Source organism: Canis lupus, chromosome 36, assembly GCF_003254725.2.
Source record: "Canis lupus dingo isolate Sandy chromosome 36, ASM325472v2, whole genome shotgun sequence".
NCBI classification, from domain to species: domain Eukaryota; kingdom Metazoa; phylum Chordata; class Mammalia; order Carnivora; family Canidae; genus Canis; species Canis lupus.
Window position 1 is genome coordinate 13,726,584 of NC_064278.1, and position 17,744 is coordinate 13,744,327.

The window sequence follows — 17,744 nt, forward strand, 5'->3', positions numbered from 1 at the left end:
CTTAATTTTAGGAGGCCCTTATTGGTTTCTGGCTCTTTATTTCTAGGTACTCACCCTCATCCATCTGATTACCTATTTGCAGTAGTGAGCTTATCAGCCTAAAATTTCCAGTCTTAGCCTTTCCATATTGTTTAAGTGTGAACTTTTCCTTCAGTATACCACCATTTTTAAAAATGTATTTAGTGAATACTTATGGGGTACTTACTGTGTCACCAGTAAGGGCTGGGTACTGAGAATTCATTTAGACACAGGGCCTGCCTTGGGGCACTTACAGTGGAATCCCAACAGGTCCTTTCATTATTCTGGTTCATAATTTGGGGGCAGGGAAAAGGGCTAGAGATTATAAATTTTTTTCTGAACATTTTCTGGAGATAAATAAGATAACTGGATTGTCAGTGTTCAGTAATTTGGTGGAGTGTACTAAGCAGCTTTGTCAGCTAACTAGAGCATTATACTACCTAGAGATTGTGTGTGTGAAACAGTCACTGGCTACCAGAGGGAAGGTACTGGAGGCAGATTGGACTTCACTTCTAACAAGCATTTTATAAACCTCTTTCTCCTTCATTTACTTGTGCTTCAAGTGGAAGATGAAACAAAACCATTCTATGAGCCCTCGACTTTGTTTACTTTTCAGTCCATTTACTTTGGAATCACCAGCTATATCTTCCAGATTCCTCCTGACTATACTTGTGTTCCCACATGAGCCATCAGAATTTGTGTAATTTGTGTGCTTAATAACACTCAGCTTGTTCTTTCTTGTGTCTTCAGTCCATGTATCACCAAGACAGCATCCACCATGATTAGCCTTTTCATAATCATCCACTGCCCAGATTTTTCTTTCGGCCACAATACATCCTTCTAGAGCAGCACTGTCCAACAGAAATATAATTCAAAAATATAATTCACAGTAATTTTAAATTCTCTAGTAGCCACCTTTAAAAAAGTAAGAAGACAAGAAGACATCTTTTTGTAAAACATGTTTTATTTAACTAAGTATATCCAAAATAATATCATTTTAACATGTAATCAGTATTAAAAATTACTGATATTTGCATTCTTTTGTTGCACACCAAATCTTTGAAATCAAATTATGTGTTTCATGTTGCTGCATTTACTCAGAAGTCTATGTGTTTTTAGCCTTTATGTTGTGGTTGAACAGTTGGTGTTTTTACCATTTTTGAGGTTAAACCCATCATTGTAAGCTGTTACCATTTTCATTGATCTGCATCTGTCTTTCCTCACCTCCATTTCTGTGTAATCCCTTAAATTCCTAACAATTTCCCATATTTTGCAAAGCTGTGGTTTCAACTGGCACATAGTGGATTGTGGCCAGTAGTATCCTTATGCCATGCCTGCATCACAATGCCTGGCCCACAATGGCTACTCAGTTGGGTACATTAGGTACTCTTTCATTCTAAATAGTCACACATCTGTTTTCTTAGTTGAGCTTCTTAAATTATTGTGAAATAAATAGGGGCAATTTCTCCCTTATTACACAGAGAAAACCACTTCATTTAGTCAATGATTGACCCCATCTCTCTGGACTCTGTTCTCCTGACATCAGTTCATTTCAACAATACAATACAATATGATCTTCTTTAAGGATTAGACCATAAAGCTGTTGATGAGATACGTTTTTGGTAGTTGTTATATTTAAAAAAAGAGGAATTTCAAAATGATTGTTTTTATCACTCCGGCCCAGCCAAGACACCATATTGTAAGCATCATCATCCCCCAGCCGTACATTAGATATAGGATAACAAAAAAGGCAAATCTACAAAAATCCTGACTGGGAAGTAGCATGATGCAGTCAGTAGAAAGACTACTTGCTTTGGGTCATAGTTCTCCCCCCTCGCTGTATGTCTAAAGACCAGGTATATAATTTCTCTACATCTATGTCCCTATCAGAAAAATCAGAATAGTAGTAATTGTTCCACCTACTTTACCAGAAAATGTTAAGGATTAAATGAAATGCTGCTTGTAGTGGTGTTGTGTAACGAGAGTACTTTGTAAATATTAAGGATTTTTAAAAATCTATTACTATTAAAAATGGAAATTCCCATTATGGCCAAGTGTCTAGAAATTTTTATTACATTTTATAGCCTCCAACTAGTCTAGATTAAGAAGCCATAATCATAGACAGTTTTGAAATAAAATTATGACCTGCTCTCTCCAGTTATGAGATTCAGAATATCTTGTTTGAATCAATTCTCTTTTCAGTACTCAGTGAGCATACATCAGATATGCACCAGGTTGCATTATTACCTCAAATTCCAAGTGACAATACTGATCACCAGAAGTGACCATTACTGTTCACAGAATCTCACAGAATTTTGTAAAATGCATATAGACATCAGATTAGTTCTTTGCTACAAGTCACAGATTGACAGGTCTTTATCCAGAAATGAATGGGCATACCACAGTTGCCAGAACCTCTCCCTGTGTCCTAATGATGACCTTCCAAATTCCCATTCATGTCCCACCAAATGCTAACCTATTGGCTATGGGAAGTTTAGAGCCAAATATGTATCTTTTGTGGTCTGCTGTTATTCAGACAGAAGCATGTGACATCTGAGAAGGTGGATTTTCTGTGCATGTCTGTCCTGCAAAGTAGAATTATTTGATTTGTACTCTCTGAAAGTTTCTGCAATTAAAAAGAAAAAAATGTTACAAAAGAGCCTAGATCATTCTTTAACCATTTTCCATAATAAGATTTGAAATTCATCCAGATGCATGTGGGAATATCATCATCTTCTCTGATTTATTTTCCAAGACATACATTACCAAAGTACTGTGGCTTATGTGCTTTTCTGAATATCTGAGAAGCTTAGTCTCAGAGTTCACAAATTTGGAGAAGCTGGGTTTTTGCTTTTGTTTTTGTTCTTCTAGACTCCGTTGAAAGATTTCTCTGACATTTTCCTTGGTGCTGGTCTGCTTTAAATATATTTTAAAGATAAAGGATGAAATCTGAAATCTTACAGCTATTAGATACTTTAGTATGTTTTTAATAATATGTGTATTGGCATTAATACCTTCATAAGGTTGAGTAGAGATGGATGGAAATAGTCTGTTTGAAATGTTTTGTTTCTTTTCATGTGAACATAATAATTTTTATATAATTTCAAGATTGAAAGGTTAAGCCAGGAGTCAAAAAAAAAAAAAAAAAGGCTTATAGGACAAATCAGCTCCATTGCCTGTTTTTATAAATTAAGTTTTTTTGGAGCACAACCTTGATCATCTGTTGCATATTGTGTTTGGCTGCTTTCTACTATAATGGCTCGAGTAGTTGGGGCAGAGTATATAGCCTGTTAATCCTAAAATATTTACCAGCTGTTTCTTCACAGAAGTTTGGCAACTCTTAGACTAGACCATTGCAAATTAGTCTGATGAGTGAAAAAAAAAAAAAAAGAGACAGTTGGGGGAGTGATGGGTTACATGTATTCAGCCTTTGCATGTTCTCTGGAAGTTTTGTCTACCTTAAGCAAAAAACACAGGTATTCTTAATATTATATGTGAGATGGGAAGATTTATGCTCCCAATTAAGTAAGCTTTTTCCTTTTGTGAGTTGAATCAACAACAACAAAATGCATTATCCTAGTAATGCTCTCTGTGCAGAATTAATGTCTTAAGTGTTTATTTCCTCCCTCCCAGTCACTGCAGGGAACCCTTTGCTGGGGGAAGAAGAAAAAAAATATGATTGGGGCATCTGGGTGGTGCAGTGGGTTAAGTATCTAGCTTGGTTTTGGCTCAGGTCGTGATCTCAGGGTCGTGACATTGAGCCCCACTTCAGGCTCTGCGCCCAGCATGGAGTCAGTCTGCTTGAAATTTCTCTCTCCCTCTGCCCCTCCTGCTCATGTTCTCTCTCTAAAATAAATAAATACATCTTTTAAAAAATATATGTTTATTCAAAGTCTCATAAAATTCTGTATGGCCATCTCATTTGTTTTAGAAATATCTGAGTATTATAATAATAAAGTCTAACGCCAGGGCTAGAGATTTGCAAATTCTGTATTTGATCAAGAAGCTCACTTAGTTGAGAGTGATACTTTGTGGAAAATCCTGTTAACAGATGAAGAACCCTGTATCAGCACTTTCCATTCTTTCTCTTTTCTTTAAGATTTTATTTATTCATGAGAGACACAGAGAAAGAGAGGCACAGACACAGGCAGAGGGAGAAAGCAAGCTCCATGCAGGGAACCCAACATGGGACTCGATCCCGGGACTCCAGGATCACAAGCTAGGCCGAAGGCAGCGCTAAACCATTGAGCTACCAGGGCTGCCCTCTTTCCATTCTCTTATTTTATTATAAGGTGCTGCTGTGTGCCAGGCTGCTTCTCTCCTCCAGCACTTTCCCTCAGCTCCCCATTGTGTTCCCTGGATCTCTCCTGCTAACTGGCCACTCTGTGCATGCTATGTCCCTTTCAACAGCTCAGCTGTGGACCACCCATTGCCTATTTCTCAGTGTGGACCAGTACACGCACCATTCCAGAAACCTCCCTGCAGAATCCTGGTGTATAGGGCTCCATGCTACTGTTGGTGAAGGCCATCCTGGCTGTGTCCTTTCATTCTCAGAACTTTGTCCATACCTCTCTGAATGGCCAGATAGAAACAATTCCAAATGTTTTAAAAATTCTGAGAAATAAAGAAGTAGTATTTTAATTACTTAACATTTTTAGTTTTTCTCATTGAAACGTATATATAGTAAAATGTATGTAATGAAGTGCAATAGGCTGTTAACTCTAATTTTACTGCACAGTAGCGTGTGCTAATCAAATAAGGAAATATTGGGGATTATTTCCCAAAGTAGTCTCCAGGGAGTGCTTTGGGCCACCAATGTTCCAATTTAGTCTCCTATCTTGTCACCTGCAGTGCTCTGCCATCATAGCTGGTGGTAAGGATATTAACTGGAAGCAGTACAAGGTTATAAACCATCCGATAATAGTAAAATATTTTTCAGTGACTTTTTCCTAGGATTTTTGACTAATAATAAGTGAACAAAACAAAGAGAATTTGCTGGTTGTCATTAACTAAAATATTTCCATTGACCAAGATTTTAGTCTACCAAATTGTTCCTGTTTTAATCTCTTGGACATGGGTTGTTTTATCTCCTGTCTGCTACGGAAGGGCACCTTGGTAAAGCAGTGTATATTTTAAGTTAGTATTAAAGTGCTGTGTGAACACAGCCCGTTCAGTCAATTCAGGAGCCACCAGGAAGCACTAAAGGAATTTTTCTTTAGGTCCTGGTCTCTTAAATCACCTCTCTTCCCCAGAGAAGAGATTCTCTTAACATTCTACCTTATGTTAAAAGCACAGTTTGCAAAGCCAGCCCTTTATTTAAAAGAGTCAGAACCCTCTCCTTATCCATGACATCTAGAATATCTTCCACAAATAAGCTAGGTGCTTCACAAAATAGGTTAAAGCTGCTGCAACAAAGTACAGAAGAAACAGAGCTTAAATCTCTCCCTCAGTTGTGAATTATTCATGGCACTTGGCCCTCTTTCCTGTTCCTAGCCATATGATTGATTCATTTCACATTGTGTCCACCTCATCCCCTTCAAACATCTAATTAGATGTTGGGGTCCCCTACTCTCAGTAGCCACCATATAACATCTTCCTGAAGCACTGTTCTGATGTTGTTTGGTAACCATCATTTACTTGGCCACCCTTCACTCAAGAGTGAGCTCCAACCGCTGAGACCGTGTCTCATTCTCCTCCTCAGTGCCCAGGGCTGCACTGTATGTGTGCTGTAAGTGTGTTGATTTATCCCCTAACACATCTCTATGATTTATGCTAGGTCTTCATTTGGAACTCACTTTCATAAAGGTGTTCGCCCTAGGCAGGTAGTTTGTTTATGGATTTCAGTATAATAGAGTATCTTCTTTCTCCCCAAATCAAGAAGAAATATTCTGAATGCCAGAATAATGTTTATTTAAATTCCTTCTTCTCTTGAGGCCACATATCCTCCCTAATTCCCCTACCATAATTTGTCCAACCCAACCTGCTCTCTCACAGTAAGAGTTTGGGAAAAGTTCTATTTCAGGCGTAAAATGTAGGCAAATGGATTTGGAGTGGTCCACACTGGACATACTGACTTGTGACTCTTTCTTTTTAACTTGATTTCTATCCATCCTTCAATAGTTAGGGTAAGACGATGAAATTGTTGCCTTATTCTGAAAATAACTGCATGCACAACTAGGATCATTGCATATTTTTATCTTTTGGCCTACTTTTCCTCACACAAAAAGGTGAAATAGGGATCCCTGGGTGGCGCAGCGGTTTGGCGCCTGCCTTTGGCCCAGGGCGTGATCCTGGAGACCCGGGATCGAATCCCACGTCGGGCTCCCAGTGCATGGAGCCTGCTTCTCCCTCTGCCTGTGTCTCTGCCCCCCCCCCTCTTTCTCTGTGACTATCATAAATAAATAAAAAATAAAAAAAAGAAGGTGAAATAAAGTGAGTGCTCCATCATATAGAAGTACATCTTTTATATATATATGTACATATAAACTACTTATATCCATAAATACATATGCATCATAAATATTTATAGATATTTATATCTAAGTAAATATATTTATAGATACATATTTTATTTTTATATATATCATATAATGAAATTTTGCTTACTCTTATCAGCATCAAGTAAATATCACAACAGCTGCTTCCATGAGTTTATGGGGCTTCTCTTTTTAGTAACTAGGAAGTGGTGAGACTATTGATTGCTACCTGCTGCAAAAGGAATAAGATTGAATGATATATTTTCTTCATAAATTGCCCCTAATGACTTTGAGATTTCAGATAAGGCAATTCCATTACATTTATATGAAAAGCTAACCATTTCATTAAAACTGTATTTTGCTGGCACTCTCTGTACCTGGAGAGTCTTGTTGCTACAAATCGGTCTAAAATGGGCACACCGTCCTTTCTACCCATGGTCAGGATATGTTTCCCTGGGCTGGATCTTGAGCACCTTGAAAATAGCCAGAAGATTTCCAAAGCACTTGAGAATGGATTCAGACTATGTTCCTTTAAGCAGAGTGGGAAGAGAGCTTAGTTTTCCTTCTTCAAATTAACACCATGTCCCTGTTCTCATGAGCAGTGATGACTGGCTCCTTCTTGTTTCTACATCTGAGAACTTCTTGGCAGTAAAAAACGGTGTACTTTCCTATCAGAAAAGGAAGAAAAATGTTTGATGTTAAGGTACACTAGTTACCAGAGTTATGATATAACCAAATGAATATATTGTAGTAGAAGAACAAAACATGAAGTTATTTGTTCTAAAGGTATAAGCAGCTGAGCTCCAGCAGCGCAGAAAGACAAAGCACATTTATATTGAATTATTTCAGTAAAAAATAAAGCCTCTGATGATTATGAAAACAGCTTTAAAGTAAATTAAAACATGGTGATGGTTAGAGGGGGAGGTGAAGGGTGATAGGGGCCTCACCCAAGAATCTAAACGGAAACAAGCACATGTAATGGTCACCTTTGTCTCGTGCCTATTGTAGTTTATCCTCAGGAAAGTTTCTCAGGTTTTCTTCCGAACTGATCAGAAAAAAAATCAGATTGTATTTTATTTATTTAACCTATGTTGTTCAGAAGAAAGAAATTCACAATATCAAGTACTACAAGGGAGATCAAGGCAAATGAGAAAGAAGTCACATGAATTGTGTGTGTGCTCTTCATCTGTGAAATGAGAGACTTGGAATAAATACCAATGATATCTTCCAGCTCTAAAATTTCTTTTTATTTTTATTAGTATCTTAAAATTCCTTGATTCTGTGATTTCACAATTACAAGTGAGTAGGTGATTTTCCAGTGAGAAATTTTCATAGAGTGATCTGTGCAAGGAATTCTAAGGGGGTGGGAGATAACAAGTGGGTGGTGGGCAAGAAGAGATAGTAGACACAGACAATTTGTTTTAAAAGTTTGCAGTGTATAGAAAGATGATCATTAGATTGAATACAGTATCACATGAAGATTTTTATAGAATACTGGACATCTGTGCTTCCTTTTAGAAACAGAAAAGGGAGGACTTGTAGGTGTTTGTGAAGTACCCATGAATTAAAGGAGAGACTCGTGCTTTTCCGAGAGCTAAAGTAAGGGAGGCAAGCATCCATCGTTGGTTCTAATTAGGTGACTTCTGTGACTCCTTGTATCAGTGTAAAGGAAGAGATTGAGGAAACTGATGATGAAGAAAGAACAGGAGAAACTGAGCAAGCAGGGTCTCAGGGATTAACAGCCAGGTGGAAGGACAGCCTTCTGAAAGTAGGAAGTTTATCCTTCTGAAGTATGAGGCACAGAGAAAAGAGAGTGCAAGACTGGGATGGAGGGGTGTGTGCACATGACAAAGACATACATCTGATGTCTGATACAGTTTCTTCTTCACGAGAAAACAGTGGTCATACTTGATCATAACATGAGGATTTCATTGGGATTTGGGTGAGAGGTCCTGGGGAATGAGAACAGAACAATTATAGGACGTCATGCCCTTTGAGTCAGTGGTCAATGAACTGCAGTCATTTCCCAGGGACCTTGATCATTTAATATCAGTGACCCAGTTCTTTGTATTGTGTAGTGACTGCCCAGATTGGTATATGACTTTCCTGAATGGGTGGTAGCAAAATTCTCGTGGTATCTTTGGGACCCCAAACCAGTAACCATAACTATTTTCTGTTATATAAGACTTCAGAGAAAACTGAAAGCCAGAAAAGTTAAGTAACTTGCCCAGGGCCACAGTGTGTTCATCATGGGCAGGAATAGAAATACATCTTCTGTTTTCTCTCCTAGTGTTCTCTGCTTTAATTCATTTTATATGGAGGATTAATAGGCAGTGTGGTCTGAAGAATAAAGCCATGGAGTAGGCTAACTTTTGCTTTAGCCTTGGCTCTGCCACTGAGCTTGGGATGACTCAGTATCTCTAGGCCTCAGATGACTTATAAAGACTTTCCAACTTAGGGGTGCCAGGGTGGCTTAGTCGGTTAAGTGTCTTCCTTCAGTTCAGGTCATGATCCCAGGGTCCTGGTATAGAGCCCCAAGTCAGGCTCCCTGCTTATTAGAGAGTCTGCTTCTCCCTCTCCCTCTCCCCCCCACCCCACTCAGGCTCTTGCTCTCGCTCTCTCTCACTCTCTCTCTCTCAAATAAATAAAATCTTAAAAAAAAAAGATTTTCCAGCTAAAACTTAGGTCTGAAAGAATGTACAGCAGCTTCAAGGATCAATCGAAGTGAAGTACCAAAAATTCTGACTCCCTGGGATCTTACTAACTGGCTTCTAGCAGTTAGGGGGTTATAAAAGAAAGAAAAGTTCATTCTAACAAGGAAGCACTTAGTAATGAATTGACCAATTAAAAAATTAGTGCCCTTCTCAAATATTCCTGTCTATACCATTACTGCCTTCCTCACCAAACTAGTGCCAAAGCAAAGCAAGTCAGTTGCCAAGTGAAACTATACTCAATATACAATATGCAAGATTTCATGAAGTCAATGAAAGTGATGTCAGAGCTCTGCTGAAAACAAACCAAAACCATTGCTAAAGAAGGAGTTGGCAAGACCATTTGACAATTGGAAAAGGGAAAATCAGCAGGGATGGTAACATGATAGGTACTTCAAAAAGGAAAGATACAAACTTCAAAGGGATGTGAGGGACCTTTGGGGAAATGCTGAAGCCCTCAAATAATTGTGCATTTTCTGTAAAATGGTCATAGTCTACTACAACTTAGTTTTGGAGAAAATTACACAACCCTCCTAATCAACACTTCATTCATTTTTAGTTCTAAGAATTAGAACATAGTCGCAATTATAACCTAAGTTTGATTAAATGGAAAATAAAATAGATTCATTTTCATGAATTTTATTTCATTTCTCAAAATAAAATCTTGATTGACCTATTTTTCTATGAAATTTACATTCCATTTTAAGTGGATTCCCTGTAATTTTTTTCCTTTCTAAAGTTTTTATATAAATTCCAGTTAATTAACATATAGTGTAATATTAGTTTCAGTAGTAGACTTTCGTGATTCATCACTTACATACAAGACCCAGCACTCATCACAAGTGACCTCCTTAATCCCCATCATCCATTTAACTCCTCTCCCCATCTCCCTCCCCTCCAGCAACCTTCAGTTTGTTCTCTATAATTAAGAGTATGTTTTATGGTTTGCCTATCTCTTTTTTTTTTTTTTTTTTTGCCCCATGTTCATCTGTTTCGCTTCTTAAATTCCACATATGAATGAAATCATATGGTATTTGCCTCTCCCTGGCTGATTTATTTCACTCAGCATAATACCGTCTAGCTCCATCCACATCATTGCAAATAGCAAGATTTCATTCTTTCTGATGGCTAAGTAATATTCCTGAGTGTGTGTGTGTGTGTATCACTTTTTTATCTATTCATCAGCTGATGGACATCTGGGCTCTTTATTTCATGTGTCTATTGTGACAATGCTGCTATAAACATCAGGGTGCATGTGTCCCTTTGAATCAATATTTTTTATCCTTTGGGTAAATACCTAGTAGTACATTTGCCAAATCATAAGGTAGTTCTATTTTCAACTTTTTGAGGAACCTCCATACTATTTTCCAGAGTGGCTGCACCAGTTCATATTCCCACCCACAGTGTAAGAGGGTTCCCACCTTCTCTACATCCTCACCAACGTCTGTTGTTTCCTGTGTTGTTCATTTTAGCCATTCTGACAGATGTGAGGTGGTATTTGGTTTTGATTTGTATTTTCCTGATGATGAATGACATTGGGCATCTTTTCATGTGTCTGTTGGCCATCTGGATGTCCTCTTTGGAAAAATGTCTATTCATGTCTTCTGCCCATTTCTTAACTGGATTATTTAGGTGTTGAGTTTGATGAGTCCTTTATAGATTTTGAATACTAACCTTTGTCCGAAATGTCATTTGCAAATATCTTTTCCCATTACAAAGGTTGCATCTTAGTTTTGTTGATTGTTGGTTGGATTCACTTTAAATGGCCCTTTCTTATTGGCAATGTGCCTTCAAATAGGAGGACTTCCTGTACTCAGAATGTAGAGTAGGTATAGTGTTCTCTGACTTTCTAAATCCTGTCTGTATAACCTGGGAATAGAATAAAGCAAGCAAAGGAGTAGGGTGGAACAGGTGGGGATTGTTACAGCATCAATGGCCAGCCTCCAGCCAAGGGGTAAAAGGAGTTAAGTTGACATGATTGGCCATGAGATTCAACCTGTGGAGAAAGTTCAGCGATTCTCAGGATGGACCAAGTAAAAGGAAGAATCCAGTATTGGGAGGCTTTGTATTTTCATCGTGGTGTTGATTTTTGTTTTCATTTTTGAGTTTACCTTGTGTTTTTACATTATTTATCACAGAAGGAAACAGAGATCCTTCCATCTTCCTCCTATTGGGAAGGGTTTAAGCGACTCCATTCTTTCCTCAGCAGGCAGACAAGTGCTTGGGTTGGGGAAATACTTTAAAGTAGAATATTTTACCCCAGTGCAAGAGATGCATGCTTTCCTATCCATGGAGGCAGAACAACTGAAAAACATAATTTGAAAGTAAACAATTGGTTCAAATTAGTGAGTTTGCATTGATTCACTTTTCTGTGAGAGCTTTTTCCTTTAATCAGTTTAATCCCCTAAATCTCATGGGGAAGTGGCAGTTAATATCTTTCAAGGCAGCCCATCTTGCTGTTCAGATGAAAGTCTTTTTCTAACCAATTTCTACATTGCCTGACAGAGAATAAAGCTAATCCTCTTTGGGAATTCTTACTAGCCATGTGAGAATTAATTCTAAGGGTTCTAGGAGATGGTTATGGTTACTGGCTTGGAACACCAGAGGGATTTTGCTACTGCCCATGGAGAACGGATATAGCAGTTTGGGCAATCACGAAACAGTATACAAACTGAGTTGTTAATGTTGATGGTCAAGGTTGTCAAGAAGAGTTTGCAGCTCATTGGGCATTGGCTCAAAGTGCAGTATCGAAGTTTTCCCTCTTCCAAATTTTGGTAGCAGCATCGAAATGATGTGTGTCAGTTGGGTCCCCTGAGAAGCAGTTACTGAGATGGAGTTAGGAGCACTAGAGGCTAATTAGGTGGTTACACCTGTCAAAGATAAAGAGAAGGTAGCATCAGTGGGGCCGACGGAACTTCCAACAGTGATAGAGACCTGACAGCCTCGGCCAGCCCAATGGAGAGCTCCAGGACACTGATTGCATGTGAGAGGAGCCCTGGGTGGGAAAGAAAGGGGCCCCTGATGCCCCTGCATCTTCGGTCATTGGCTGAGAGAGAGGCCCCAGGCCTCAGCTCAGTGGCAGATTCTGAAGGCCCTGCTGCCGGAGCCAGCTAACCGCCCTCCTCATGGCTGATAGGTCATTTAGGAACAAAAGACCCATGCACGTCAAAATGGCAGCACTTGGCCGTCCATCATTTATACATTTCAGTCGTCAAAAGGGTTCATCAGATTGTATTTTGGGAACGCACATTGCTTTGCTTTCTTACAGACTTAATTTTATTCTGAAGAACACTGATGGGAAGGAGCCCATTCTTTATCAGACAGTTTGGTTTAAAAAGTTGCTTAGCAGTAGGATAAAGCAAAACAAAGAAGCAATTAGCTTTATATTTAGTGATCTATCTATATGCATTTGGAGCACATTTCTGGAATAATTCAAAAGGGCCAATCCATTTTATGCCTCCTGCTGCTAAATGAATGTGGGAGTCAAGCTGCTATTTTCACAGTGTAAGACATTTATTGTTGATAAAAAAAAAAAAAATCTCCCACTTATACATAATCAGTATCCTAGCAAATGACGCTATAGAATTTCAGCTCCTTAAGTATAAAGCACAAAAATCTTCAAAAAAAAAAAAAATTAGGCCTTATGATTTAAAAATCAGCCAACCATGGATCAAAGCAGTAAGCACATTCATTGTGCCCAAACCAACCAGTTCTTTACTGAGTATGTGTTCTCTCGGTTGGCAGGACTGATCCTTACATTTCACGCCTCCTCATTGGAACAGTGCAGCACTTTGATTATTCAGTCAATACAGGACTATTCAGCTCTGTGCCTGGCTCATTCACAGCTCTCTGTGTTAATGCAACTTAATGTTATCTGACGCCTTTGACAAATTTCTCCCCTACTCCTGCAAAAAAAGTATATAAAATCAGTAGCTAACTCAGTTGGGGGGATCATAGACTTAGGCCTATAAATTAGTATATACCTACCTAAGTCGTTTCTGTTTCCTAAAAGTTTATACAAAGATGGTCTGCTCCTTAGGTGTGTGGGGGAAAAGGGGAAATGACACCCTAATTTGTTTCTTCTATTTAGATCAAATGTGAACATATGTATAATCAGACTGATTCAGGGCTCTAAGAGTTTGATCCTTGGACTAAAATGGTTTCTGGGCACAGAGTATGAAATACTAATGACACCTTGTCACCAATTGCACTTAAGAAATGTTTTTTCCAGGGATCCCTGGGTGGCACAGCGGTTTGGCGCCTGCCTTTGGCCCAGGGCACGATCCTGGAGACCCGGGATCAAATCCCACGTCGGGCTCCCGGTGCATGGAGCCTGCTTCTCCCTCTGCCTGTGTCTCTGCCTCTCTCTCTCTCTCTGTGTGACTATCATAAATAAATAAAAAAATTAAAAAAAAAAAAAAGAAAAGAAATGTTTTTTCCAGACTGACAGAGCTCAGAAGGAAAGGAAGGGAGGCTTAGGAAGAAGCCTAAATAAATTGATTTCCTGTAGATAGCCTACCATCATCCAGTATTTCATAAAACACAGTAAGAATTTGTTCACTATCTATAAGATGCCTGAGATAGTGCCAGGGGACTGCTGAGGATATAGACTAGGTTCATGGACATATCCCTTCCTTCCTCCCACATGGATGCCAGGCCATTTGTCATAAAAAGTAGAAAACACTTAGAACACCTAAGCTGATATCTTGAACTGACATATAAACTGAAGGTAGGCATTTATACCATGACTTAGGTGCTTTTCCAACTCACTTATTCTCAAAAACTAAATGGAGAAAATTTAAAAATGGAGAGGTGGATGTATGTTAAAATTCTGAGATCTTTTTTTTTCCCCCTATTGCTTTCTGAAAATAAACCTGGAAGTAGATATTTAAAAACTTTCATCAGAACCATTTTAGACATTCACTCACGGGTTTTAGATCAGGGTATTCATAAGTCATCCACATTTGTTGTGGAAGACTGTCCTATTCATGATGGGGTGTTCAGCAGCATCCTTGGCCTCTGTTCACTAGATGCCAGTAGCACGTGTACACTGCACGCGCACACACACACACAGAGTTATGACAACCAAAAATTTCTCTAGATGTTGCCAAATAACCAAATATCTCTTGGGAGGAAAATCAGCACCAGTTGAGAACCACTGAATTAAGTGGTTGTTTAGAGGGTGAAGACCTAGAAACAATGCTGTTTTATAAAACATCATGAGATTTTATCATCTTTAAAATGCCATCATTCCAATTTTTAGTGATTTTCCTAGCAGAAAATGGCTTTACAATATATAGACTACAGAAAATTATAACCTCCACTATACATGCCTAGGGTATGTCAAGCATGATTACATTTTCTTGTATATCCCTTTAATTTTAATTATAGTAAATGACAAAGGCTTACAGATAACTTAAACTTGAGAATTTTTCTCTTTACAACTGAGGAAAGGCAAAGTTCAGATTAGCTATAGAATCTCATGCTTTTAGCTGCTTTCAAGTTTCCTAAACCTTGACTATTAACAAATTATGATTTGTACCAGAACCACATACTATTATTACTTGCTTATTTTTTTAATAGACTCATTTCTTTTTACGTTCAGTTTACTTTGAAAGAGTTATTACATATCTTAAGGTACCTCAGTAGATGTCAGTTAAGCCTCCAACTCTGTTTCAGCTCAGATCAGGATCTCAGAGTCATGAGATGGAACCCCAAGTCAGGCTCCACACTCAGCAGGGAGTCTGCTTGAGATTCTCTCCCTCTCCTGCCCCTCTCTTGGGCTCTTGCACTCACTTTTAAATAAATAAATAAATCTTTAAAAAAAATCATTGTATCTTGTATCACTACTGAAATGTTTTTAAAAAGGATTAATAACATCAATGTTTTTGTGAAATACATGTTCACATAAATACATAACTAATAAATACTCATCTCACACTAAAATCATCTTCATACCATACTTTAAACCAGAGAACTAGTCAAGCGCCTATATTCTATTAATATTTTATGTGGGGCTAGAAGAAAGGTCAAATAATGCTGTAACACTTCATTCAAAGCTTTTTCTACAGCATTTCTCAAGTATCTAGTACATTACAGCATAGGTGCTATACAAGAGCAAAAGAGAAAAAGAAATATTGTTCTTTATGTACATGGAATTTGTCAACCAGGATGGTAGGATTTAGGAAGGAAGGGAAATTAGCACTTACTGAGCACCTGTTGTCTGCATTGTGCTAAACACACTATACTTGATTCTCACAACAGCGGTTCTGTTTATCCATTTGACATTTACTGAGCACACACTGTACCAAGTATTATGTTAGTGTTTAAAAAAGAAGACACACTTCTTACCCTTAAAGTATGATTTCATTATAAACCCTTACAATAGGATTATAATATGATGGACAATTTATATCCATGCGATTAATATGAAGACAGGATCTACAGGATGTCATCAAAAACTAAGGAACATGTGATGGCCTGGGGTGAAGGGGAGTCCAGGGGTAGCATTTAGATACAAAATATCTTAGGTCTCCAAAGAGTTTTCCTGCTTTCCTGAGGCTCAGAGAAGTAACTAACTTGCTGAAGGTCAGGAGAGCACAAATGCAAACCTGAAGCCTGTGCCCTTTTCGTTACACAGGGATGGTGATTATCTAGCTCCAGGAAGATGTGTGTGTGCTCTACCACTTAGCCTTAACCACAGATAGCAGACACTGCCAATCTGTCAAGGCCTCATTTCCCTTTGGGCCAAATCCAGGCCCAAGAATCCTTCTCATTCCCAGTGCTCTAAGAAACCAGTACTTAGGTCCATTCTCTTACTTTTCTAATGGGAAACTCAGTCCTAGATAAAGTTACATTGCCTGAAGTCTCTCAGAGTCCAAGCCACAACTCTGATGGTCTTATTTTTTTTTAAAGATTTTGTTTATTTATTCATGAGAGACACAGAGAGAGAGAGGCAGAGACATAGGAAGAGGGAGAAGCAGGCTCCCCACAGGGAGCCAAATGCAGAACTCGATCCCAGGACCTCAGGATCACAACCTGAGCCAAAGGCAGATGCTCAACCTCTGAGCCACTCAGATGCCCCCTCTGATAGTCTTCTTACTAACTGTTCTTTCTACCAAACTGCACTGCTTCCCAGGAAAAGATAGCACAAACACATAGCCATTTCTTACTTACCTGCCCCTCTCCCCTAAGTGAAGAGACACTCTTCTTTTCCCCATGGAGGCATGCCCATGACATCCAGAGAGCTTGCAGTACACCTACTCCTCCAGCAAATGCCTGCAAACTTCTTCCAGTGGAAGAGTCATGTGCTTCCCAAGAGTCCAGTAGTTGTCCGCAGACCTCTTTGTGCCAGTTATATAATGTGTGATTTTACTACTCAGTATAATAAAATATTAACTATTAAGTGCAAAACCAAAATGGCTTCTTCTGGAACTATAAAAATCAAGTTAAATGCATTGTAAAAACAAAGAAGCAAGTATCTAAAAATTGCCATTGAATTATGTATAGGTGGCACACAGTCAAAGACTGAGAGGCAGATCATAAAAATCCAGAACGCTTCTGCACCCTGCTTGTTCCCAAGGTGGCTTTAAGTTTTCCATTTTAAATGTATTTATTTATTTGAGAGAGAGAACACAAGCAGGAGGGGCCGAAGGAGTGGGAAAATCTCAAGCAGACTCCCCACTGAGCATAGAGCCCCACGTGGGGCCCAATCTCATGACCCTGAGGTCATGACCTGAGCCCAGATCAAGAATTAGATGCTTAACCAACTGAGCCAGACAGGCACCCCTCTAGTTTTCCCTTGTAAAGTGGAAATTATAGACTTTGCATTTCAAAAACGGTGAATGTAAGAAAGGTCCACCAGTGAGCCCACATTCAAAAGGAAAACCCTTGGCCCTATATTAAAAAAATTGGTGAGTGACAGCACACACACACACACACACACCTCTCTCTCTATATATATATATATAATATATATATACACACATTATATATATATATATATACACACACACACCTTTAAGGTACATATGTATCATTTTAACTATTGTCCTCTTTAAGCTACTTTTTTAATTACTAAAAATATTACTCCCAATTGAATCAGATAATAATGACAGAGCAGTGTGTATAAATGTATGAGTGTATGCATACATGCGTACAATGTGTTATTGAACTCGCATCAGCCAAGGGTCTTGGAAAGTTCTTTCCCAAAGTTCTAGAGGCTGTTTAAAAAAAAAAAAAAGACTTAAATGAGGTAACAGGGAAATAATATTGGACTGGTAATTAAGAATCCTATTCAAGTTTTCATTTGGAGATTTACTTAGTGAGTTTGAAATCACCACCCTTCTCCCTACTTTTGCTATACGGTGCACCATAAGTGAGGATAACAAAGCTTTCCTTGGCAAGAGTTTTGGTGTGTATCAAATGGGAATGCATGTAAAAGGGCCTCAACATGTTTAAAGTGCTGTATAGCACTGTTTCTAGCTTATTTGAAAATGGTGGTTCATATGTAGATGAAGGCATTATCAGACAGCCGGCT

General features: G+C 38.6%; 1 protein-coding gene and 1 long non-coding RNA gene across 3 annotated transcripts in view; one reads left to right on the forward strand and one right to left on the reverse strand.

Moving 5' to 3' along the window:
* Nucleotides 1-17,744, forward strand: part of CERS6 (ceramide synthase 6) — a 301,865-nt gene that overhangs the window by 250,663 nt on the left and 33,458 nt on the right. The window lies entirely within an intron of this gene.
* LOC118350651 (uncharacterized) lies at nucleotides 1,007-16,628 on the reverse strand. Its single transcript, XR_007408710.1, has 3 exons — nucleotides 16,382-16,628; nucleotides 11,317-12,075; nucleotides 1,007-7,162 (listed from the first exon to the last, which is right to left on the reverse strand). It is a non-coding gene; the product is annotated as an uncharacterized LOC118350651 (long non-coding RNA).